General features: G+C 41.4%; 1 protein-coding gene across 2 annotated transcripts in view; it reads left to right on the top strand.

Moving 5' to 3' along the window:
* The first annotated feature begins 14,826 nt into the window (after positions 1 to 14,826).
* The window catches only part of ndrg2 (NDRG family member 2), a 34,874-nt gene continuing 22,256 nt past the window's right edge, over positions 14,827 to 27,444 (top strand). For both annotated transcript variants that reach the window (XM_071910903.2, XM_078291564.1), the window contains exon 1: positions 14,827 to 15,087. The gene's annotated coding sequence lies outside the window, so the exon portion shown is untranslated. The remainder of the gene's footprint in view (positions 15,088 to 27,444) is intronic.

Here is a 27,444-nt window from a genome sequence, read left to right as displayed (position 1 = left end):
AGAGGAGAGATAGAGGGATGGAGCTGTAAGCCTCCAGGGTGATTTATCAGTGTCACTGGGAGCTCTTTGTGTGTGTGTGTGTGTGTGTGTGTGTGTGTGTGTGTGTGTGTGAGCAAAGGGAGAGAGAAGAATGAAACAAAAACATGATGAAAGAGACTCACCGAAGTAGTTGAGCCTGTGTGAGTGTGCATATATTCGGCCTCAAACAGAGGAATTCAAGTGTGTGTGTGTGTGTATGTGTGCACGAGTGAATGTGTGTGTGTGTGTGTGTGAAAGAGAGAAACAGAGTGTTAGAGAAATGGAATGAAACACAAACTTAAACATTAGAGAAAAGTTCCTCACTGAGCTAGTTTGCTGCCTGTGGATGTGCCTCAATTTGGTCTCAAAGAAAAAAGAAAATGTACTGTGTGTGTGTGTGTGTGTGTGTGTGTGTGTGTGTGTGTGTGTGTGCATGTGTATGAAAGAGAGAGCGACAGCAACATGGAGAGAGATACTAACGTGTTTGCCAATTTAGACTTAATTCCCTCTACACTCACTAACTCTAATTGCTGATAAACTACTCATGCGTCATTGACAGTCTGCACTGCAAAAAATGTCCATCCCAACAAGTCATTCAATCTTGTTTTGAGTGTTAAAAACTTAAGTCGCTTCCAATGCAGTTTCATGGGTTTGAGTCACTTTCTAGGAAAAAAGTGACACTATCTGGAAATAGGGCAGATAACTCCACTATTATGAAGATTATGTAACAAATTCTTAAAGCAACTTTATTTGCAGTGGAAGTAAGTAAAAATATCTCACCCCAATGGCAGATCTTTTTCACTTGGCTTAAGAACAAGATTGTATTGTATTAGTAGATTGTATTATTGTAACAGCCATTTTGAAGCACTAAGGGTGGAAAAAATCTACCTGGAAGAGCAAGTACAGCTTTGTCGTATCATACCAAGTTGCACATCGTACAAACGCCATGGAATCGGAGAAACATTTGTCATGTCACTGAAAAACATATTGGAAACAAATGGATCTCAAGAGGGATATAGGCTAGGTTTGTATTTTACGGTTTTATATTTGGCCCACTAGCTAGCTCCCGGAATCTCATACAAATGTCAAGGAATTGGATAAACTTGATCATTTCACAGATTCTCCACTTAAAAACACATTAGAAACGAAAGGATCTCTGTTGGTGTCTATGTATGTACATAGGTATGTTTGCTACATGTAGATGCGGTTATGTATATGTATATGTGTATGTGTTTATGTATATGTGTATGTGTGTATATATGTATATAGGTGTGTATGTAGATGTGAGTGTATGTATGTTCATATATATATACATATATCTCTTTTTTTCTTCTTTTGTTCTCTATGGGAAACAGATCCTACCTTATATACAGTATTTCATGAGTCTTTCGTGAGTCCTGGGTTCGGGTCTGGGACCTTTGTCGCATCCCTCTCTCCCTCCCAGTCTTTCCTGTCTATCTCTACTTTGAACTGTCAAATAAAGGTGAAAATCTTTAAACAAAGATGATTCACCAAAATGGGCATTTTTAGCAGTGTGTGTGTGTGTATGGGAGCTGAATACTCAGCAAAACAGATCCCCCACTGTCAAAGCAGTTAAACACACAAACACACACACTGAGACACAAACATGTACATAATGAAAGGAAGTCCTTCGCTGTTGGTTTAGCGTGTGGGCGTGCTTTAATTTGGCCTAAAGGAGAGGAGCTCGACTGTACCAGTGTGTGTGTGTGTGTGTGTGTGTGTGTGTGTCTGTTTGGGAACAGTATTGTGTTGTGGTTGCCCTGTGACTAGCCCCATAGCTGGTTTGAATATAAATGAGAGAGAACGAGGGTTTCCACCGAACACAAAGAAGGGCAGAGGAGAGAGGGGCACAGGTTGAGGGGGATCGTCGAGAGAGAGAGAGAGGGAGAGAGAGAGAGAGAGAGAGAGAGAGAGAGAGAGAGAGAGATTGTGTCTAACAGTGTGGTCATGGTGAAGAGGAGGAGGAGAAGGAGGGAGAGGAGGAGAGGAGGAATTGGTGCTTTAAGGCTGTTTTGCTTCCTGCCTCTCTTTCTCCCTTTGGCCATGTTCAGGCAAGGGAGGGGAAGTGGGATTATCTCTCTCTCTCTCTCTCTCTCTCTCTCTCTCTCACTGTCTCTCTCTCTGTTTCTCATTCTCTCTCTCTTTTCCGGTATTGCCTCCTTTATCTCTTTTAATCTGTGCAACCTTTGTACATCTCTTTTCTATTTACTATTCTCTCTCTCTTTCTGTTTCTAACCCATCTCTCATCACACTCCCTTTTCCCCTCCCTCCCTCTCTCCCTCCCTCTCTCCCTCCCTCCCTCCCTCTCACTCAATTCATGCTTTACTGGCATGACTGGTGAAAATAAAACAATATCACTCCTCATTCAAAAGCAGCTTATCAACATTTTTGCACTATAAATACATCCTTTCCTATCTGTGTGTCCTCTCTCTCTCTTCCTCCTTTTCTTTTCTTTCTCTCTCTCCATCCCTCTGTTCATCCCTGTTTCCAGCACTATTGCTTTTCCCCATCTCTCTCTCCCTTCTTTTATCTCCCTCTCTCTCTCCGCCCTGCCCTTCCTTCAACCATCTCCCTTTCATCCTTCTCTGTTGTCCTCGCCCTCCACCCCTCCCCTCCTCCATCCCTCCATCCCTCTCTTGCTCCAGAGCCATTGTCGAGGTCGGACAATGCTGACTGTTGGCTGAGATTAGATCCGACCCTGGGCTGTAATCAGCCCCCGGCATTCCTGCCTCTCACAGATAATCTGCTTGTGTTCAGGAACACAGAATCTGCCAATACATCTGTTTTCCCCCCTAATACATTTATACATGTACACACTGCGCTGGATGCCGTCGGTGGCGGGGCACACTGTTTGGAAAACACTTCCAGAGCGATGTCGCTGCAAGTGAAATGTATTCCAGTGGACAAAGTTGACCCAATTCAAACGTGTGGATTTCGTCAAAGGATCGGTTCTCTAGCTAGGATAAATGATCAGTGTGCAGAGGAGAAACTAGGATGCTTGGCGATGTCACTGTGATAGATTACACTCGCATAATGACTGCACTAGATAGGCAATGTACTAGATTAAACTCATAGTGACTGGACTAGATTATACTGACATAGTTAATGTAGTATATTTTACTCATTCACTGTAATAGATCAGTGGTTCTCAACGTGGGGCCCGGGGACCACCAGGGGTCCTTGAGGGGGTTCCAGAGGGTCCCCAGCAAAGTGTTAAACTTCACCATTATTTCATTTACAAGACGTTAACACAATTAGAGAATGTAGAATAATGACTATTTTGATCATAGATTCACTGTTATCTCTCTACCTGCAATACAGATAGTTATAGAACTCTGGACAAAATCATATCTAATCATGAAATATTCTCAGATTTGGGTCCGAGAGACAAAATCTCATCAAATGGGGTCCGTTGCCCTGATGTGGACTAAATTAGGGGTCCTTGATATGAAAAAGTTTGAGAATCACTGTACTAGATTATACTCACATAGTCACTGTACTAGATCATATTCATGTAGTCAATGTACTAGATAATACTCACATATTTATTGTAGGCTACTAGATTTTACCCACATAGTCACTGTACTAGATTATGCTCACATAGTAAAATGTGCCAATGTAGGTTCTAATTATATGGATTTAACATCTACTGGCTAAAATGTGAACCCAAATCCCTATCACGTTGAATGCATCAGTAGTGCAACACACTCTCAATTCTGAACTGCTTGGTACAGCAATGTGTTCAGTATTTTATATTTCCTTGTGGAAAATCACCACTGATGTACAAATCTGTTAAAAAAAAAAAAAAAAAAAAAAAAGAGTTCAGCACTAAATCCCTCATGTTTTATGGCTCGGGTCCATAGAGCCTCTCTGTCCATATGGTTGAAGCATGCCTTCCCGTTTTGTCATGTCATCGGGGCCAGCGCCGCTTTCCAACATATTAATATTCATCAATATAGCTTTAATCTGTGGAAATTAGGTTATTGGCAACTGTAGATGATTCTGCCTCTCTCTCTCTCACTTCCTGTCATTCTGTCTCTTTCTCTTCTCTCGCTGTCTTTCACGTTGCGTGCTTGTGTGTCTGTATGTGTGCGAAAGAGAGAAAAAGGGGGCTAGAGAAATATAAGAGAAGGAAAAAATAGGGATTGGATGAGATTGGAAAGAGGGGAGAGGAGAGAAAAAAGAGAGACAGAGGGAGAAAGGAACAGTATAAAAAGGAAAGAAGGGGGGGAGGAAGGGACAGAGAGAGGGAGAAGAGATGGAGGAGGAAGGAAATGGAGAGAGACAGAAAGGGTGTAATAGAGAGGGAGATAGAGAGAGAGTAAAAGAGAGACAGAGACAGAGAGAGAGAAAGAGAGAATGCAAAAGAGAGGGAGAAAGAGAGAGAGAAAGAAAGAGAGACAGGGAGAGGGGGAAAGAGAGAGAGAGAGAAAGAGAGAATGCAAAAGAGAGAGAGGGAGAAAGAGAGAGAGAAAGAAAGAGAGACAGAGAGAGGGGGAAAGAGAGAGAGAGAGAGAGAACAGTGTAGAGGAACAGTGTAAAAAAATGAAAGAAAGGGGGAGCAAGGGACTGAGAGAGAGGGAGAAGAGACAGAGGAGGAAGGAAATGGAGAGAGACAGAGAGGGTGCAAAAGAGAGAGAGAGAAAGAGAGAGTGCAAAAGAGAGGGAGAGTGCAAAGGAGAGGGAGAGAGAAAGAGAGAGAAAGAGACAGGAAAAGAGAGAGAGACAGAGAGAGAGAAAGAGAGAGGGAAAGAGAAAGAGAGAGAGAGAGAGAGGGGGGTGAGAAGAGAGAGAGAAAGAAAGAGAGAGAGAGAGGGGTGAGAGAGAAAGAAAGAAAGAGAGAGAGAGAGAGAGAGAGAGAGAGAGAGAGAGAGAGCTCTGACGTCACGGCCACTTTAAGTAGGTCAGGCACGAAGTTGTGATGTCACTTACACTGGAGTCGGCCCACCGGGCCAATCGCGTGCAGGGACACACCCCCCTCTCCTCCGCCACAGGAAAATAAGCTGAGACACCCTGCACCCCCCTACCCCCCTACCCCCCCACCCCTTCTTCTGCAGCTGTCTCAACACACACACACACACACACACACACACACACATGCACACACCCAGTCACGAAACACATACATACATACTTGCTGCTACAAACACTGACATAAACAGTAACAGTAGACAGGACTGCTGTAATCCCCGGGGAAATGCAGTAACTTTCTCTTATTTTTTCTTCTCTCCTCTCCTCTCCCCCTCTTCTTCTCCTCCTCTTCCCTCCCCCTCTGCTTCTCTCAGAAAAAACGTCAACTTTCACCAAAGCCTGAAGCTCCACTGTCTCACTTCCTCAGACGGCGCTGAAGGAGGCGGCTGTGCTGCTCACAGTACAGTGGGAGCTATTTTTGATGTTCTTTTGATTATACCTTCAAAAGAATCCACTTGTCCTTCATCGAGACTTGATAGCGGCGCATTTATGTCTGTGTTTGCGTGTGTGTGTGTGTGTGTGTGTGTGTGTGTGTGTGAGTCTTAACAGTGGCAGTCAGATCTATACTGAAGCTGAGACTGAGGCAGCTAGGGGATGCAAGATGAAAGAACTAGTCAACGTAAAAGCTCATAATGACAATAACTATATTTACATAGCATTTTTCCAAACAATGTTATTAGGTGTGGTAAAATGAAAGGAGCAAAAACTTAAAAAAGCATAGAAAAAGCAAATTTCTATTCAACAGTAAGTCTATCTTAACCCAAATCCACATAAACAATAATTGAATCAATTGAGGACAAATGGGCAGGACAATTGTCTTCAGCAATCTCAGATGAAAGTGGAAATAATGAGACAGTGATATTTATGTGAATTTCATTTTACTCGGTCTAAATGCACAGCTGAGTTGACCTACTTTATGTTATACAAAAAGCTAGATACGTTTATGTGTTCATACTGTTAATTTCACCTCATGTGGAAGTGGGTTTCCTGCTTTGCGAGGTGCAAATTAATAATGATAATGACAATAATAATGTGATACTTAAAGGTGCGATGTGTGGCATTTTTAAACATCAACATATTGTCAAGTTACTGGTGATATCTTGGTATAATCACAAGACGATTGGTAGCCTCTATCTCACACCAGTGGTATTGTTGGTACTCATGTTTCTCAAAAGTAAGACCATTTCCCATAAACCCCATTGCCTCCTGTTACAAATAGGATAATGGTGTTGCTATACGTGCGTTTGTGTTCTTTTTCTCTTCACTGAAGAGGATAAACAGGTTGGAAGTGATTTTTCCATCTGCCATTGGAAGAACAGCGCCCTCTTCTTGTTTTGTGCAATTAAATTTCCATTTGTGCCGCAATCCAGCAGATTTCTAGTGAAATCCAACTCGGTGGCACACGGTGTAAAATGCAGTGTAGAGGTCAGAAAAGACTGCCAATCCTCTCGGTGATGGAGTGTTTACAACTAATGTAATGCTTTATTGATGTTAAAATGCTACACATAGCACCTTTAACTGAATCCCATAGGGGAAATAGTATTTTCTCCTGCACTCCTCCACATAGGAGTCTACAGGACTCGGACTAGGAGGCTACAGAACAGCAACCCTGGAGCCAGATAGGGATTCAGTGGCTTGCTCAAGGACACTTTATGCTTCCTGACGCCGGGGCTTTCCAGTCGGTTTGTGGATCTTCCAAACTTTTCAAAAGCTGCAAAACAATTTTGGCATCAGGAACAATACATGGCCTGACCTCAACATAAATTATAATCAAATATAGATGTGGACACACAATCAAGGAGCAATACTATACAAAAAAAAAAAAAAAGTCTCTCTGTGCAGACCAATGACCATGACCAGTTCAAAAGTCATTGATTTACAATTTTTAATAATAATAATAATTAGTGACTACCATTAGAATGAGGCAGTGAATTTCCCTACCAGTATAAGGCAAGGCACTCAGCACTCAAACAAACAGAGTTGAGGAAGTAAGGGGTCATCTACAGGTTACAAGGCCAAATGAATGCAAGGACACAAATTAAAAAACGAAGGCTCACGCAAAACCCAAACACAGAAAAGCACAGAAAAGCACAGCTCACAGTATTAAGGTCACACGAGTGATTCACTGCAAACAAATATATTTTTCTGGTTCACCCTGTTACACAAGGACACAGTTATAGCGTTTGTGGCCGTGCCATTCCTCACTATTCATGGCCATTTCCATGATGTCCATCTCTGTTTTTACATGTGCTACTATTCCTTCTTGTAGTCTAATGTAGTTAGATCTTTATCTTCACATTGTTTTATTTCTTTTGTGTCAGTTAAAGGAGAGGTAAAGGACTTCCATCAGTGTTGTGAATATATCTGGAGAGGTAAAAGCAGATTAAATATGGTAATGAATCAATACTGTGAAAGGAAATGTCAGAACAACATGAGCGTCTTCCCCAACCACACATGTGCAACTTGATCCCACTTAAAGAAGTGCGATTAAGGTGTATACATGTTCTGACTGGTCTCTATTAATGCCAGTAAAATTGTAATACTCCACACATGTTACAGCAATTACACTCACTTCAACTAAGATCATAATCACATAATGAGAGTATGGTGTTTACATGGGTTCTGCTTTACATTATCATCCTATTCACATTTTTCATGTGCATGTTAACGTGGTGTATGAGACAAAAAACAACGCATTTCAGTCATACTACACATAAAGGACCGCACATGAATAAGACATATCTCATGAAAAAGGGTGATTCATCATTGAGGTGCCCTTTTGCACAACTCTGTCCTGGGATATTAGGCTGCTGAAAGCTATTAAGTGATTTTAAAAAAAATAAAAAAAAAATGGTTTCTTGTCTTGAGTTTCGATACTGTTTCTAGCGTTTCTATAAATTGAGTATGTAAAAAAAAAACAGCAGTGAATAAGCAAAAACACTATAGTCAGTACTAAAGATTAAAATGTGGCTCCCACTCCCAGTGTGCTCGCACAAAACCTTCAGAAAACAAGCATCTCTTGATATCTCGTCTAAACTGTAACAGCCCTATTTGTGGAGCACATTGCATTACCTAGCCATGTGTAAGCTGTTATATGCGTTTAGCGAGAGTTAAATCATGATTTGGAAAGCAGAGGAAAGGCCAGACGGGGTTTGGATTGTTAGCGCTGTGATTTTTTCCACTCTTTTCTCTTTCCATCAGCATTAACCCTGGTGGAGTGCAGCCAGCAGGAGGCCTGCTGTGGAGGGTAAAGGGGAGAATGAGATGTGTGTGTGTGCGTACTTATGAGCACATATGTGTGCATGCTGGTGTGTATTAGTGTGTGCAGGGAGGGGGTGTCAGAGGGCAGAGGGGGGTCACGGGGTCAACTGCAGTGATTAAAAAGGGCCCTGCTTCAGCCGATCAGGGTCACCAGGAGCTGCAGCACTTCATCCAGTCTGCCTCGCACTCATCGAGAGAAGAAGGAGAGACGAGCAGCAGGCAAATCAAATTTATTCACAAAGAGCTTTTTACAAAACAAGAGCAAAAGGAAGAGAAAGCAACAGTTGGACGACGAAACTGCCGGAGAGGAGCTGGAATGGAGATCAGATGGAGGAGGTGGTGTTGAATTTGGGGTGTAACTAGGAGTGATACCACCGCTTGACTGAAAATCCATTGGATTAAAAGCAGCTGTGTTTGCTCCACTCTGAAGAAATATCAACGATTTGAAAGGAATGGAACTGGTCAGTCTTTCATCTTTGTATCCACAATTATTCCTGCCGTAAGTGTGCGCCTGAGAAGGGCATCGCTGTGCACAGAGCATCTACAACCAGGGACGAAGAGTGGATCAGGAGAAGGTGACGATGATGATGATGAAGGTGATTGTCACCCTTAGGCCCAGGGTTCTGCTGATTGTGGTGTGGAACAAGGACACAGAGTTCACCGACTTTGAATTTGCAATGATCGTGTGAAGGAAACGTGTGGAGAAGGCCATGAAGGGTTTCATTCCAAAATGAGATTTACTCTTACATGAGGATTGCACACAATTTAAAACAAATGATGGCACTTTTTTTTTTTTTTTTTTTTACAAACAAATGGCAACACTTTAACAGAGTGGATCCTCTATATTTAAGAGGGCAACTTCACATCTAAATGGATTGGATATTTCGGAAATGAAATGCCACTGCAATGGGAAGCACATGCACAGTTCAGAACGGAGAGAGAAACATCTTTGCGACAGCTGCATCCTGAGCCAAGAGAGGGAGAGAGAGAGAGAGAGAGAGAGAAAGAGAGAGAGAGCAGAGTGACAGAGAGAGACAGTAGAGGGAGAGAAAGACAGCAGAGAGAGAGAAAGACAGCAGAGAGAGAGAGAGACAGTAGAGGGAGAGAAAGACAGCAGAGAGAGAGAAAGACAGCAGAGAGAGAAAGACAGCAGAGAGAGACAAAGACAGCAGAGAGAGAGAGAGAGAGAGAGAAAGACAGCAGAGTGAGAGAGAGACAGTAGAGGGAGAGAAAGACAGCAGAGAGAGAGAAAGACAGCAGAGAGAGAGAAAGACAGCAGAGAGACAAAGATAGCAGAGAGAGAGAGAGAGAGAGAGAGAGAAAGACAGCAGAGAGAGAGAGAAAGATAGCAGAGAGAGAGACAGAGAAAGACAGCAGAGAGACAGAGAAAGACAGAGAGAGAGAGAGAGAGAGAGAGACAGCAGAGAGGGAGAGAGGAAGACAGTAGAGACAGAGAGAAAGAGACAGCAGAGAGACAGAGAGAGAGAGAGAGAGAAAGGCAGCAGAGAGACAGCAGAGAGAAAAAGAGAAAGACCGCAGAGAGAGAAAGACAGCAGAGAGAGAGAAAGACAGCATAGAGAGACAGAGAAAGACAGAGAGAGAGAGAGAGAGAGAGAGAGAGAGAGAGAGCAAGAGAGAGAGGGAGCAAAGATTATCTTGAGAGGCCGACTGACCAGTGAAATAGGTCATGGAAGTGTGACGGGACAACAGTCAAGCTTGGAATTCGGTCAGCGCAGCCACTGTTGGATTTGTATTCATGCTAAATCAATGACGGATAGTTGTGGCTGATTACATGGCTGGCTAGGTGAACTGGCGCCGGCTCTGTCCCCAAGGTTCAATTCTGGTGGCAAATCATGAGCTCAAATCTCATCACTTTAATAACACTGTAATGGATTGCACCACATGGACCGGTATTTGATTGACACAGTGTATGAACTTGATTATAATGGAAGGGGCGGGCGGGTGCAGACAAACCCCGGCATGTGAAGAGTCAACAGTAAACCATTTGGAAAAAGTAATAGGCTACCTACCCCTACAAAATGATTGATGACATGGAAATAATGCTGGATGATAATTAGGATATTAGGGAACTGAAGTCCTTGGTTGACAAAATGATAATACTGATGATAACACTTTCACAAAATTGGATCTTCTATATTTCAGAGATATTGCATGCGGCATCTCAGGTTGACTTTTTCAACAGTAGCTTTTGCTTTCATATAATATTGCATGCAGTGCCAATGGCGCGCTCTGAAATGTTTCATCCCGCTCGACATGCACTGTAGCTGTTGGCTTGCCTTTATAGCCGAGCTGCCATTACTCTTATCAGAAAATAAACAGAACTTTTCCATGCTGGGAGAAAGTGATTGTTCTCTGTCTGTCAATATGCCGTGTGCTTCACTGTGTGTCAAAACTTTGCTTTTGTGTCGTATTGTATGTGGGCATAATTTATTATTTTCGTCGACCTTTTCATTGGCAGTGGTACAGCACAAAGTACTCTGCTCTAGTACAATGACATGTTTACACTTGAAGGTATTACGGCCTATTTGTTCCATTGCTGACAGACATGAGGTGTGCCAAAAATCCCCGTGGAGAAATATATACACACACACACGCACCCAGGCCTCCCGTTTTATTATCAGGATGGGCAATATATAATATGAAGAAGGAGGAAATATGTGGCAAACTTTCCATCAACCGTTGGACCTGCCATCTCGGAGACAGACACATTTACTGCCGGCAGACAGGTGCTCCATCACTGCCTCATTCATGGTTGTGTCAGAGGGATTGGAGCCTTGGCCCACGAATGATTGAAGGGTTAAGGTGGTTTTGGGTCACACACAGGTCAGCTGACAAAATGGAGGTACAGACTTGCATAATCTTCTCAAATGAATCTCAGCTGCTAGGAGATGATAAGATGGCCCTCTGTGGCTTTGTGAAATGTGGGCGAAAATGACTGTTGATGGAGTTAAAGATACAATCGAAGAGGCTGGGCTAAGCAGGGAAACACACAGGCGAACACATTTGTCTCCCACTCATAGATTCCCATCCAGCCATGTATTGTTAAATTGTTGGTGAACCAAACACTTGTATTTTGATATCCTGTTATGATGTTAGCCATGCCAACTTTTGACATAATTCATCTGACTTTTTACTTTGCAGTGGTATGAATAGAGTTAGCTGTAGCTGCCCAGAAGCCTGCTTGCACCTATGACAATGGAAACCATATAAGTACTGTAGTTGTGTCACAAATCTCCTAGCAACCATCTGTCGCCATCATGGAGGTTCATTGGAGAATTAGAAGTAAATATATAACAACCGGCTAGAAAATAAAGAGATACCAACAGATTGTTGTGGTGTGCATGTAGGTCAGTTCAGTAATGTTGTCAGTAAAAGTGAGTCATCTGAAAAGGAAGATTTGTTTTCAAATTTAGGTTACTAGCTGTGACACAGTAAACTGTCTTGTCTTAAGTGCTGCCCCCGTTGGTCTAGTCCCAACTACAAAGATGAGTTGTAGCTTGAAATGAGTCTGCCCAGCTAACCTAAACGAACGGTTGGTTTTGGTATTGTTAGCCAGCTAACTAGCCAGCAGGCTAATTTTGCAAAGCAAATTATGTTAATGTTAACATTGCTACAGTAGCTTCCATTAATTAACGTATCTAGTAAGTATCTTCAAATTCTACCACAAGTTCACTATTGCACAAACAAGATGTGTTAAGATGGTGATTAGCTGACCTGACACTATGGTTAGCTAGCTATCAAGCTGACATTATCGAAACACAAAATGGTTGAGATTTATCAGTGATGAAATGACCAGTTCCCAGTTAACAGTAGCACATATATTAACTATGTCTATTCCATACTGTTGAGATGGTCAAGTCATACGTTTAGAAAAGCAATCAGCCATTCACAGCTCATGTTGCCCAAGACTGGACCTCCAGTATGGCCGACAGAGGCTGCGTTACGTCACCTGAAAGCCACACTATTCCAGAAAGGCTGCAGGGGTAAATAACTTTCAAGTGATGAAAACAGCGTTATAATAGTTGCAGCAGTTGTTGCAATGTGTGCCATTAACTCTACACGTTCCGTTTTGAGTTTTACAATTTACAATTTCCCATTTGGCAGACGCTTTTATCCAAAGCAATGTTTTAGTTAAACAAATACAAACTCATATATTCTTACTTACATACTTTAATTGGACTCTTGAGACAGCGGAATGAAGAGAGTTGCTTTTTTAACCCCTGACCTCCCACTTGTTTCTTCCGAAATGCATTCAAAAAGTTTGGCATATGCAATCAATTTTTTTATCCAGTCAAGCGCACGGGCACGGCCGATTCATGTAGTGATTTGGAATGAATGCTACAATTCACAGTGCCGCAATAACTGGTTTAAATGCGCTTCAGTGTACTCGGGTGGAACAAATGTCTGGCTCACCACAGCATGACCGGAGCACGGGCGGCAGGATCATTATGTAAGACGGTTGGTTTAGTTTAGGGCCTCTGAGAGATTTTAAACCACCAGCGACGATGCTGTTAACACAACAAGTGAAGCTCATTACAAAATCAGACATCCAGCACTTTAATGACGTGATGAAAATTAAATCTGGCTAGAAAATAAAACTCACTAATGTCACTGTTATTTGCTGCATTAAATAGACATTTCAGAGAATTTAACCATCTGCATTTCAAAGTACCAAGCAATAAATGTCAGTTTATTTGTTGTTGTTTAGATACAGATAGTAAATAAATAGATACAGTATACAGCATTTTGTTCCCCTTACAAAAACAGCAGTAGTAATCTTCTACTAATATCACTGTAAAACCTTCAAATATCATGCAGCTACTATAGGTCAAGTTATAGCCTACCACAGAAAATCTTACACTGTAGGCCATAAAAAAACATCATAAACTACAATAAGGTCACCATAGACTCACTACTGAGTACAACAGACTTACTGTAAGTCCTTAAAGGAATATTTTAGTAATATTTCACCCATTTTTTTCTATTGTAAGTGCAGCTGGGAGCCAAGCTGTATAGGAAACACTGGCAATCTGCATCCCAAGGCAAGAGAGAAGAGAGTCTCTGTGTGTGTCACTTGGGGAAACTGTGACCTGACTTGCGTAACCGTAAAGCTGATGAGAGATGTTCTGGCTCTCAGCAGCTCTGGGTTTTGAGTACAGTAGAGTTTTCAGTTGGGATTACATGTGTTGCGTCTGTTTTCCCTCTGCTTCTGTTGGAAAACGCTTGCTCTAGATTCCAGCACGCAAAACAAAATTATCCAAATTTACTAGTTCCTTAGTAACTTGGAATAATATAGTATGATCAACAGGTGAAACAAAACCTGTGAGCTTTGCCAAAGATTAGATAAGATAAGATAAGATAAGATAAGATAAGATAAGATAAGAGATACGTTTTTTTTTTTTTGTACTCTTTCCCTCTGGACATATTTCTGCACATTCTCTGTTAACACATATGACACTTTTCCTGTTTCATGTTTATACATATTTTAATACATATTTATTTGTAGAGCAATATGTTTATAATGTAGCAACTACACATACCTGTTTGTATATTCATATACTTATGCCTGCATCTACTTATATTACCTTAAATGTATGTGTACTGCACATATTTCATATCTATTAATCCATCTTTAAGTAAGCAATCCACACTGTTAGTAACAACTAAGTAAATCCAGACATGCAGGTAAATCTCTGTTTCTCATACCTCCCATTTTGCTTTTATTATCCATATTGTTTCTACTGCTTTTTATTGCATATGTTTATAGGCTATTCTATTTGCTCATACTCTTATTTTTCTATTTCTCTGCTAATTCCTGTAACTTTTACTGCTGCAACTACCTAATTTCCCCCCAGGATCAGTAAAGTTTCATTTTACAGAGACTGTATAGAGAGAACCTTTAAAGTCAGCCATTCATAGTCATTCTAAATCATTCTCAGATTTGTGACTTGGTGACTCCTTAAAAAGAAACTGTCCTTTATTTGGCCGGGGACCCCCCTTGGAAACCCTTAAATAACCCCCGGTGGTCGTTGGACTTGGAGCCCACGTTTAAAAACAAGAGTGTTCCAGGAAACCCCCTTGGGATCCTGCCCAAATCCCCCCCCCCCCCCCCCCACCCCCCCACCCCCTCCTCCTCTTCCTGACCGTGTTTTAACTCTAGGTGTGTTTATTTCCCTGCTGGCGCGCGGACCCAGACGGCACCGCGTCCTCCTCAGTAGCTGTAACCAGAACCTTGGAATGCTCGCGCGCTTTAGTTCCACAAGCGCAACAACGAGGACCGTACCAACACGAAGCAGGAGGGGTGGAGCGGGAGAGAGCGAACCCCCTTTTTCCTCCGATATCTCACCAGCATTTAGTCTGTTCCTAACCCGAGTTGTCTCGTGTGTGTCTCTAATACTTACACGTTCGATTCTCTTCATTAAAATAACTTGTGTATGCTCCTACATATCGATGATTTCTTGACAGGCAACTTTTACCACCCCTAAAAACTAAATTGGTCCATCTTGCCGTTTGATTGACCGCTCCATATTTTTTTTTTTTTTTTTTTTTGTGTGCAGAATTTTCCTCCTGCTGGAGAAAGGGGAGAAAAAAAAACATTGGAAACTGAGAGGAAGGGACGCACAGCGGAAAATAAAGAAGGTGGAAGAAAAGTGAAATTGCAGGAGATTAGCGGGAAGACTGGAGGGACAGGTTGGAGAGAGCGAGAAACTGCGCAAGTGGAGTCAAGACTTGACATATATATTTTTTAGAAGTCCCTGTTTTGTCTGAAGATTTTTTTCATTTGTTGATTAAAGGGTGAGTAGACACTATTGTTGTTATTAATGCATCACTGGGCTATGATTAATAATAATGCATTTTTTTAAAAAGTATTGTATGTGTTAATGTCGGCTGGAGAAAGTCGGGGAGTAGCCTAGAGATTTTTTTCATTGTTCAGTCAGCAGTCGTGCAAGGCAATAAAACGAGAGAGAAAAAAATGTGTTTTTGCAGGGGAGCGGCGGCTTGAAAATGTTTGAGGATGCAAGGTGAAGCCTCCTTCATGCTGCTGCACTGTGCGGACGGATGGCAGCAATCAGCGAGCCCCGTGTTTACCTCTCTGATTGAATCCACGAACACGCTGCTCGGTCCGCCTGTATCAGCTCCCCCCCAAAAAAACCTCCCCCAACTCTGCAAGACATGAATAATTTAACACGCTTGTTTGCCGAACACAGAAAATTGCAGACTTAAAAAAAAAACAACAGCGATCCTGTGCATGTGTGCGCGCTTGTGTAGTGTAACGGGAGTGCGTGTTTACTGACGCGCACATGTGGCGTTGCCAGCGGTCTTTGTTCCTATAGTGTTGTGTGCTGTGTTTTTTTCTGTAATAACCAGCCCGGGCATGACAGCTCAATGGCATGGATCAAATCTCCTAGAGACAGAATATAGACCAATATTGATACCCCCCCACCATGTCGCATGAACTTGAATCATACATGAACCTGACACCCCCCCCACCCCCCCCACACTTGTCTTCCAGCCACGGGCGCATTACTGCTCTTTTCCACCACAAAGGATTTTTTTTTTATTGCCCAGAAAGGTTGGTTTTGTTTCTGCTCCGGGGTGGGCGGGTGTCAGAGGGGGGGTTGGGTGTTCTCTGGAGGGGTGTGTGTGTTTGCTGGAGGGGGGTCGAGGCTGTTGGCGCGCCAGTATGTGTGTGTTTGTGTCAATGTCAAACGGAGGTGTGTCCCTTGTGTGAATCCACCGGCCCATGACCAAGCCTGGATAGAAATGAAATAAAATAAAATGATAATAGAGCATTTGCCTTGCAGAGATCAGTGTTTCATAAGCGTCTCCCTTATGGAATATCGTATAGCGCGTGAGAGGATAGGAGTGTTGTTTTGCTTCAGTGTCGTGCCAGAGCAAGGACACACACACACACACACACACACACACACACACACACACACTACCCCCTCTCCTCTGTCTGCACAGCTCTCCACAGACAGGTTCTCACTATGCTGCAAGCTGCGCGCGCGCTTGTGTGTGCGTGTGTATGTGTGCGCGCGCGCGCAGATTCTGTGAGTCATACCGCATTTGGAGACTCATGGCTTCACTGTTCTTTGAGTGAAGTGGACCCCCTGCTGATAACTCTCACTCTCTCTCTCCCTCTCTCTGTCTCTCTGGCGCACGCGCTCTCACACACACAGACACAGACACACAAGCTCTCATACAGATATTCTCACTATCTCACATTGAGATATAGAAATACCCCCCCCCCCCCCCCCCCCAACACACACACACACACACATGCAGGCAGGCAGGCGGTGTGTTCACTACCTGTAGCCCTGTGTCTGTTTCCAGCTGTTTATTTCTAGTGGATTGTCAGGACTAGGACTGACTCTGCGACTATAAATGAAGAAATTCTTCCAAAATGCAAAATGAGATATCCACACTTTGAAAAACATGACTCCTAAAACAAAGCATTATATTTGCTTTTTGGGTGCTAAACCAATTATGGGTTACTAATAAAGTTGGAGTCATCTTGAGGCCTTTGCTTTCAAAATAGTCGTGTTTTTGAGGGTGGAGTCGTCTGTATTTGAAACGCATTTGATGGATTTCATATAGCCACATTTTTCTCAAATGAAAATATAGTATTTTGGAACGAAACCCTTCAACTGGACCTGATGCAGTCGGGCATAAATATGGGCAAACAGCGAATTCCAGGTGACGACAACCATAAGACTATGAACCACCAATAAAAAATTCAAATAATGCAAATTATTAATTGATATCAAATATTTATAAATGTTAATCAACTCTATTTCACAAATAAAGAGCTGTGTAAACCAAGTTCAGGCGGGTTAAGCCTTCGCTGCATCTCTGAATCGGACCAAACATAAATCTTTACACTCTCTCTGTTTGTTTTTAGCCTGTATGTATGTGTGCATGTATGAATCTTTGTTCATTAGATGATCATTATGGTGGAAAGACACCGACTTCAAAGGGTTTCTGTCCCTCTAATCTGTTTCCAGATCAGAAATTATAAATCATGGGGTATTTATAGAGGTCATGAGAACAAATTATTCTGCCATGCATTTTTTGTTTTCACTTAATTAGGTTTCACAGATGTTGTGTGCTGCAGAACCTCTTGAGTAACCCGGGGTCACCAGTAAAGCATATTGTCCATATGGCCTTATAGTAATGTTCACTACATACAGTAAGTAAATGAATGAATAAATAAATAAATAAATACCATCCTAGCAAGCTAATCTAGTATCTAGTAAAAGATGTTAAATGAACTGCCAATGGGGTGAGGCAATAGTGTATTATGGGACAATATATCGAAATTCAATATATTGCAATATAAAAATGTGACTACGTATTGTGGGGCAGAAAAATGAATCACAATATTAGCTACATTTTGTTCTGCTGTAGTAAACACAAAATGAGACGGCTTGCCCATCACAATTTGACAAGCTCTATATTGAAATTATATTATTTGCACTTTTTAAATTGTTGTTTACATTCTAGCATTGATAGAAAGATCTGTGGCTCAGAAATAAACAGAATTCTGCACAGTCACAATTTGTTGTCATTGAACTTTTATTTATTACATCGTATTGTGGTTGTATCGAATCGTGAACCCCATATCAGATATCAAATCGTATCCCTTACCTCCCATTATTACAGTATCACGTTACTGTTTCAATAAAATTCACAAGTGCAGCCGCATTGAAAACAAGTGAAATCATCTCACCCTCCTGGCAGATTCTTTCCACTTGATTTAAGAGCAGTAAGATTTTAAGGCTCAACACATGATTGGAACACTTATTTTTTGCAGTGTGTTGGGTGAGGTTACGTCGACTGTGTGTCCGCCAACGGCTGCTAATAATGTGTACGCACCGACTGACCCGGGCTGCAGTGTGCACAGCGTTGTTTTGAATGAGCCGGACCGTTGACGTGTGAAGGCAGTGATTTGTGGAGTTTCTGGAGTCACGTCATACGTATCTGTCAAGTCCAAAAATAAACTCTCGGGCTAGAAACAGTTGCCCTTTGGTGTGACGGTAGATCCCCGCGTGTTTGGCCAGACTAATATCCCAAGGAGATCAGTGTTGACATGATTAAACTGTGGTGCAGTCTCCTCTCTGATTTCTGAATCCAGTGACAAAAACTGAATGAACTCATGACGAGGAAGATATCTACACTACCAGTCAACAGTCTGGACTCACCTGATTGAATGCACTATGTTTTTCATTCTCTTAAAGCCATTTTGATCTAAAGGCTTCTGCTTAAATGCTTGAAATTTGTTTCTTAGACAAATATAAATAGTGAAGTTGATCCTATGTATGAATTTCTTTCCAAAGCCTTTTGTCTTTCCATCAAGGCAAAGGGCGGCTACTTTAAAGAATCTAAAATATAAGAAAGTTTTGATTTGTTTAACACTTTTTTGGTCACTGCATAATTCCATTTGTGTTATTTCATAGTTTTGATGTCTGTACTATTATTCTAAAATGGGGAAAATAGTAAAAATAAAGAAAAATGTGGTGTGTCCAAACTTTTGACTGATAGTGTATATCGAGGATTTGGTGCAAAAGGGGCGTATGTGACAATTTGGCAGAAAGTGAGTGTTAAGTATCATTGGAAGGATCTTGTTGAGCTCTATCTGGTGGTCAGAAGAACACATTTGCAATCATAAACAAAATTAAAATGAAGTGAGAAATCCGAAAGACTCAAGTGAAAAGGTTAATAGCTTATGTTATGTTTTGAATAAAAAGATGCAATAATTTAACGTCACTTATGCTTCTTTCGCTCTAAACCCTCGATATGATATCATGCCTGTCAAATCAAATTATACCTCATCTATCTGACTGTAAGGAAGCCTTTATAGTCCAGCAGGAGTTAGTGGGCATGTTTGTTACCCAGGGTTTGTTTCCACTTGTTTCCCTGTCTCTGCACCACTGACCTTGTTGCCATGGTGGCTATTGACCAACTTGACCTCATTACAGAGTTGTTGTTCCATCATTGGACATTGTTCATTTGCCGTGTTGCCTGATTGTCTGTGCTAGTGTTTAACTTTGTACTTGGATTGAACCTGGACTCCAGGCAGAGCCAACTCAAACATCTACAGGGTTCCTACACATTGAGTTTTTTTTCCACGACTATTTCATCACAGATCACAATTTCCAACATCAATATTTTTCAGTGTCTGTGTCGAAATGTTGAACTCTTTTGCTGAATAGATGATTTTCATTATAGAGTTACTCCTTCAAAGGAAACTAGATCTTCCAGGCAGCCAAGCTTGACATTAAACACTTGACCAGTCTTACATTTCCACGATTTTTCCAAAACATTTTGAACATACATCACTTTCCATTGCTTTTTTAGGCCTGGAAAACGCATTTTCAAACATTTCCAAGACTTGTGAGGTGCAGTGTTTACACTCTGAAACTAAAGTAAAGAGTGGAAAAAATGGCTTCAGCTTGTGCATAAGATTGTCCTAGACTAACAGAACTTATACAAAGAGTGCTGTAATACTATAATATTTGTCTTGTTCATGTAATAACTTTGGCTTTAGGTTTTAAACATTGCTGCTTATCATTAGAGCGAGGTTTCACACCACGTCTTCTTGTGCATTTTACACTTTGCTGCACTTGTCGACGCGCAAATGCATTTACACAACTTCTGGTGTCAGGTAAAGTTACTCGAGCATGGACACACTGTCACCTTGCCTGTTGACTCTACCAATATTAACATTTACTCCCCCAGTGTTTGCTAATCCATCAGTGTTGAACGCAGGCTGAGAGCACTTGCTTGACCCGCTAGATTGTGATTGTTGTACAATAGTGTGGAAGTGAAGTTAAAATCGTAGGTTATTTCTGACCTAGGATACTGGTGAAAGTGGATTCATTCATTCCAAAATGAGACGTGGACCTTTTGAAATAATTGACACCTCTTACATAATTGTTATTGATATGAGAGTAAGGCATGTTGTGGGTTACTGCTCAAGTTATAAGTCATCTTAAGACCTTTGCTTACAAAATAGTTCTGTTTGTGAGGATAAAATCACTTGTGGTTTTGAGATATTGAATGCTAGACTTCATATAGCCACATTTTTCTAAAATGGAAATATAATATTTTGGATTAAAACCCTTCATATGTTCATTATACACTGTTCCCCCAATAATGTTTTTGTATTTTTAGTTTTGGTTCCATATCTGTAGCACTAAAAAAAATTTATTTGGATATTATGAGGTTCTAATTCTAAACAGTGTTCAAATATTTTTCTTTTGTGTTATGTTTTGCTTTTTCGGTGTGAATTTGGCAAAAATATCCTAGATTTTTGTTCATTTTTATATTTTCTCTAGCAGTACGTGTTCATTGTTTTTTCTATGGCGGATGCTGAATGAAAATGGGCTGGATACTCTGGCCAGATATTCTGCATACAGTATTGACTTGGCTGAGATGACTGTGAGGGCTGATAGCTGGTGAGATAGTAGAGGCTGATAATAGTGTGGAATGGTAGATGGATGTGTGGATATGCTGCAAACTAGGCCAGTACACAGCTATATTTGGTGTACTAGTATCTTTTTGGAGGTGGATTCAGGCCCCATGGTACCAGGCAAGCTAGTGCTGTTGTCATTGTTTCAGCTGTTCAAAACTAGTCTTTGTCCTTCTGTTTAGGTGCTGGAATAGTTTCCCCTCTAAGTGCATGTCAGCTGTTTGCTGTATATGATACTCTCAGTGTTTTGACAGTGTGGCTACCACACCATGGCACTGATTAAAGGTGAAGTATTACGTTCCAGTAAAAGGACTGCGTTATGGCGCTGACAGCGTTACAGTGCTGATAGTGTTATGGAGCTCATGTTTTGGTCTGTGGGTGTAATTGCCTCTTCAGTGTTTGTTTACTACTCAGTTTGAAGATCTCCATTCATTTAGAGCAGGGATGCTCAAAATTGTTGACATGGCAGGCCAACAACCTGATATATGATATTTGGCGGCCGTATAAAGAAAATGGACATAGATAATTTTGTAATGAATCAGAAGACAATAGCTTGTCAGGTCTTAAAACATCAAACTGCTTCTCAATGTAAGATAAGATAAGATGGCACTTTATTGATCCCCTTGGGGAAATGCATGTTCTAATCAGTTTCTTGTTTTGAGTATATGTTGTGAAGATGTAGAGTGCATATAAAGGTTAGGATTGATTTCCATTTCATGAGAGCACTGCAAACATTTTGCAGTGCACTCATGGTGCTGTAAGGGGCTTTTACATAGGTTTCCACCAAATGGACTATATATAATGTTAATGTTATTTGCTTGGACGAATTTGTTTTGTTAGATCAAACCTTTAGTCAAATGACAGTCGCATCACTCAATACAGTATTTAATATTTTAGAAATACTTCTCACTTACTTACTTTTTCTTAAGTCTTATACAGTAGTATTAAAGCATCATATTGACATTTTTAAAATACAAATTTATTTACTGGGATTATTGGAGAACAGCATATTTAATCGGTTCTTTGGCTACATGCACACTTAATTGGCATACAGGCCTTATGAGAATGAAGAAGGCTTTCATGATAGTTCTCTTTAACTGTAACTAAAACAGCATAACCTAGAAAAATAAAAATCTCCCCCTGGCTATATATGAACAAGAAACATAAAAAAAACCTGTCCATTCCTGTCCTTTATTTACATGCTGTAGATCCATACTGTATGGCTGAGTGCAGCTACTGTAACTGGCTAGCGTTGCCTCTCCGCCTGTTGGCATCAACAAAGTTATTGATTCTTACCATTTTATAGCCTGTTGACAGTGGAAGCAGCTCGATACGTTAAAAGTTGGCCAACATGACATGATGGACTAACAAAAACACAAGATTTAGGTTCATGGACAATCTAAAAATGCATTGTTTGGATGGAAATTTTCTAGCAGGAAACCAATGTACAACATAACCCGCTGGCATGTTTTTCCACTTAGCTCTGCGTCTCTGTCTCTGCTATTTAGTTTTATAGTTTAAATTTAGAACATTTCATTCAGTTTTATAAATGGCTTATAAAGAATTTTAGAATTTGAAGCAAAAGCAAGTGCACAGTCAGTAAAATGTAGGACTATCTACCGCTGCATGATATAGCACCATGGACAGCGGTCAGCAGCCAAAGCTACAAAAAGAAACAGATTTGGTTTGTTAATCCCTTCCATTTTTCCATGCAATTGTTTGCTACATGTCTGATACTAAGTTGTCTAAGGAATTATTTATACCTTTATTCTTCACAGCATTATATATCTACATATAAGTATATAAGTACAAATTACATTTATTGAGAGTTTTGCACAAACACTGCACGCCTAATGTAAATAGCACTGCTGTAGATATGATTTATTGCCAGACATTGGCTAATTCATTGTAAAGTTTAATGGCAAATAGATATCTTTTACCCAACAAGGATTCAAAAGTACTTGAAGTTCAAACATGTTTTCGTGTAACTAAAGATGGGTTAGTCGTTTTGATTTGACTACTGCTATTTGTGGACGACTGTAGTGCAGAACAAGGGTTTTGTAATGTAAACTAGACGCATTTACACTATCTGTATTTTCCAGTGAAGTGCACATTAGCTGGTGTCTGTGACAGTGTGGAATATTTTAAACTGTGTGGGTGTATGAGATCAGTCTAGTATCAATAAATTAGTATTTTGGCTATGTGAGTAACATTTTGGTTCTACGTGTGTTTTCATCTGAATTGTTAACGAGAGTAGTGTGTAGTGTGTATGAATCTGGGCCTGTAGATATGGATTTTTGCACTGTGTAGGTGTACGTGAGCATAACAGTTGAATGTCTCAGCATCTGGGCCCGTGTGTACGGATTTTATACTGTGTAGGTGTGCAGAGCACAACAGCTGAGTCTTCGTAGGTTAGCGTCTGGGCCAGTGTGTGTGGGGAGCTGCTCAGTCCTTTGCCTGATGGATAGAGGCCAGATACAGATAGGCCAGGCAGCACAATGCCCTGTCTGTTCCCACGCGTCCACACAGCCCTTCACAACACCCTATTTATAGACGACGCTCAGCCCAAAGTCCATTCATATTTCTAAGGGATGCATGCGTGGAGCGGAGTGCACGGATGCATCCTCGGTGAAAATCTAGGGTGTGAGAATTTCACGCCGGTATAAGGGGTGGCGCAACGGGGGCTGAATGTGGCCCAGTGCGCAAAAACTGCGCATCCACTCTGGTGCTTTCTGAGACGGTGGCTGAAAGTCAGAGGTGACTTAAAAAAAGAATGCATGCAGCTAAAAGAGGTGGCTTTGTCTTGTGTGTTAAATGTCATGGGGGTTCGCCTATATTTGTGTACAAGGGGTGTGTATGTGTGTGTTGGGGAGGGATGTTCTAGAATCTTGGGTTCGGAGAATGTTTGGTTCTAGAACGTTTTGGTTCTAGATTATGTAACCGTGCATTCCAGAATGCACAGTTACATAATCTGGAATGTCTGTCAATAGATGCACAAGGAGAGGAGCAGGGGCTGAGTGGGAAAATAATAAACAGAAAAAAACATGTTAGCAGGGAAAAGCACTTGTCCCCTGCTGGTAGCTATCCATGCACGGTGTATTTATATAGAGGCTTTGCAGCTCCGTCACAGATCTCCTAGCAACACCAACACTAACGCCGTCATGGAGGTCCAGAATTGGCTGTACGCAGATAATGGCTAAATATACAAGAAGAGAGATAGGCTACCTGAAAAAGACGGTTGTGGTGTGGGTGTTTATCCAATGACGTTATAAGAAAAGTGAATAGTGTGAGATTTGTTTCCAAATTGAGGTTACTGTAGACAGGAAAACTGTGTTGTCTTTAGCCCTTGTCTCTACTCCAAAACACTATGAGTTATAGCCTAAACAGATGGTCTTTGGCTTGTTTGCTAGCTAAGTAGCCAACAGGCTAATTTAAAACCACTGCTAATGCAACCAATGCTAATGTTAAGCTGCAACTACTAGCCACTAATGCTAGCTTCTACTAGATATGTTAGCTAGTGTGCAAATCAGATGTGTTTACAACAGTAATGGTTAACAGACACTAGCTAACAAGCGCCATTATCTAAACATAAAATCGGTCAGAAACAAAACAGCACAGAAAAATCTCTGCTGAATTCTTTTGAGACAGTTTAACTGTATGTTTAGAAATGATTAGAAGCTTTTCTCAGTCATTGTTGCCAAGAAATGAGGACCTCCAATATGGCCGCCAGAGGGTGTGTTACATCACCTGAAAGCACTTTTATGCTGGCGAGTCAAATGTAAACATTTTGTACGTTTGCATATTTGACTGTCTCTGCTGTCAACAGGCTGTAAAATGGTAAGCATTAATAACTTTGTAACACTAACAGACGTAAAGAGAGACTGGTAGCAGCAGATAGTCCATATACATGGGAGGAAAGGTTGATGATTGGTGCGTCTGCTTTTTGTCCAGCTGTTTTTTTTTAATAGGCAACTCCAAAATTGTTGGCACCAGTTTCACCAGACACAGATTAGTTAAAAGCTAAATCAATGGGTGATCCCAAAACAGAACATTTGGGTCCAATCTAATACAAGTGGAGATCAATATATTGACATGGCATCGCAGCTTGTAAGTATTCCTCAGTTCTTCATACTGCAAACCAACATGGAGCCGTTGTCAACCCAGTCATAATAATAATAATAATAATGATATATTTTTAACTTTTAACTCATTTTCACATTCACTATCTGATGCCCAGAGGAACCACATTCTGCACAGAACAACTTCAGCAATTAGCAGTGAAATACCTTGAGGGAGGAAAAACCGTTACTCATTTACTTTCTCCATCTAGATTTTCCCACCCGGTCCAGGGAGTCAAACAGGCAACAATAATCATTTAGAGTATACAGTAATCTGATGATGTAATTTGGTGCCCACAGTAATAGCTTTCGTAATCATTCACCCCGTGTTTCCTCATTTTTATCTGCCCTAAGCTCTGTGACAATAAAGTGACACTGTAATAGTGAGGATTGCATTTTTGGTGTCCATTTTGCCTTTTAGTCTGGTCATCCAATCTATTATGCATTTATGCATATTTAATTTTCCATCTATCTGCATAATCAACTGCCAACATCCTAATCCCCTTATTAACTGTTCATTTTGAGGAATCAATGATAATTACCTCCGCCAAGGAGGTTATGTTTTCGGTGCCGTTTGTTTGTTTGCCTGTTAGCAGGATTACAGAAAAACTACAGGCCCGATTTTCATGAAACTTCGTGGAAGGGTGTAGCATGGGAAAGGAAGAACCCATTAAATTTTGGAGCGGATCCGGATCCGACTCACGAACAAGCAATAATAGCACGAACCTTGGCGGAGGTCTGCGCTCTCCGAGTGCCCTTCTAGTTGAGTCTGTGTCAGCAAAAGTATTTGACGTCAGTTAGTAATGTTTCAGCAACAGCTTCTGAAATAATGGGGTATGTATTTTTCCAAAGCATCTCACAGTGTTCATGGATAAAGTGCATACAAATTGTGACGCCCCTGGTTTAATATCATTACTTTTTCCATATTTACCCAGATAACGAACCGTCCAATCATCACCATCGGCCCTTGCCAGTTCGGATATAGAGGAGAAGGTGGAGTAAACAGAGAGTGCGGATCACATTGTGAGATGGGCCAGTGATGACTGAATGATGCAGGCAGCCATCTTTATGTGACTCATTTATAATTAGTAATGCACAATCCATGGAACTAGTGTGACTCACAGATGCCGCATATTGCACAGATGCTTACAGCAATTTGATGCAACAGTAGGCTAAAGGTTGGAGAAGGGGCCTTGTGACCAAAGGTTGCCAGTTCAAATCCCTGGATTCACTAGAAGTCTGGGCAGGGAAAGCAAGTGAGAAACTCTCCCTTTTTTCACCAAATCTCGTCAAGGAGCCCTTGAGCAAAGCACTTAATCCCTAGCTGTTTCAGCGGACATGCTCAGTTGCTAAAAGTAGAAGACTGTGGTTGCTGTGGGCAGCTCTGGAGCATGAATGTGTGTAGCTATATAAATACGAGGCAGGACATTGCTGATAAAGAGTCTATGTGCTGAGCAAACCTTCCTGGGTAAATATGGTAAAAAAAAAAATAAAGTACAGCCAAGGTGTTTCTCAATGTCCCTATTAGCTTTATGCCCTAAACACATGAAAACAATAAAGATAACATTATACATGGAAAGGCACCAAAAATGTCATATAGAAAAAGAAAAGCTAATGTTATATGTTTAGCTGCGGCAGCAAGTACTATCAGCACGCCGTCAGTTGGCCATTTATCTCTTATCAGCTCCCACATATCAATTTACCCTAGCTTGAAGGTCAATTAGTGCGTGTGTGTGTGTGTGTGTGTGTATGTGCGCCAGTGAATGTGTGATCATGTGCTTGTCTGTCCACCCATGACCTGAATCGAAATAATTGACTGAACTGCTTCAGCCGTCTGAGCCACTTTCAGGTTTTTTCGGTGTGGCTAAATAGCTGCTCACAGATTGACCCGGACAAGATGAACCGCTGTCTTTTGTGCATCCGTATAATGAGTCAAGGAAATTATTGATTCACATTATGCCTCTCAGTCTGATACATTCCTACAGTTATTGAGTGAGCAGACTGAAAGGCTATCCGTTGGCCGCCATGTGATGTGATGTTGAGGGGCGAAAATCACTGAAGGAGAGACAATTTGAATTTCATAGATAAACACAGAGAATAGGGGGGGGGGTGGAGAAAATGCAAGGCACACGCTTGCACATTATCATCCGAGCCATGTGTTTTCATATCGTCGGTGAACATTATTACAGAACATGGTTGACCTCAGAATCTACTGACGCACTGATATTTCTGAGGATGCAATCATCTGTTCCCTTTGAAATAGCGAAGAATGAGCCTCAGTTGAACCAACAATCTTCTTTCAAAACGGACACTGACGCCTTTCCACGAAACGCGGACCGACGCGCCGATAGAGAGACTGGGCGTCTGAGTGGAGGTGAGGTCATGACGGAGGGAATAATAGGCGGGCTGAAAATGAAAAGAAAACAGGGCGAGGGGGTGAGTGATGGACAACAGAGGATTGGAGGAGACAAGGGAGAGAAAACAGGCTTTTCTAAACAGTTCTTTTTTTGGGGAGCCAAGGTGATCTATGCCTGCCCGGCGCCGTGGGAAGCACAGGAG

The sequence above is a fragment of the Centroberyx gerrardi genome, chromosome 23, assembly GCF_048128805.1.
Source record: "Centroberyx gerrardi isolate f3 chromosome 23, fCenGer3.hap1.cur.20231027, whole genome shotgun sequence".
Lineage (NCBI taxonomy): Eukaryota > Metazoa > Chordata > Actinopteri > Beryciformes > Berycidae > Centroberyx > Centroberyx gerrardi.
This window is presented reverse-complemented; position numbering and strand designations above follow the sequence as displayed.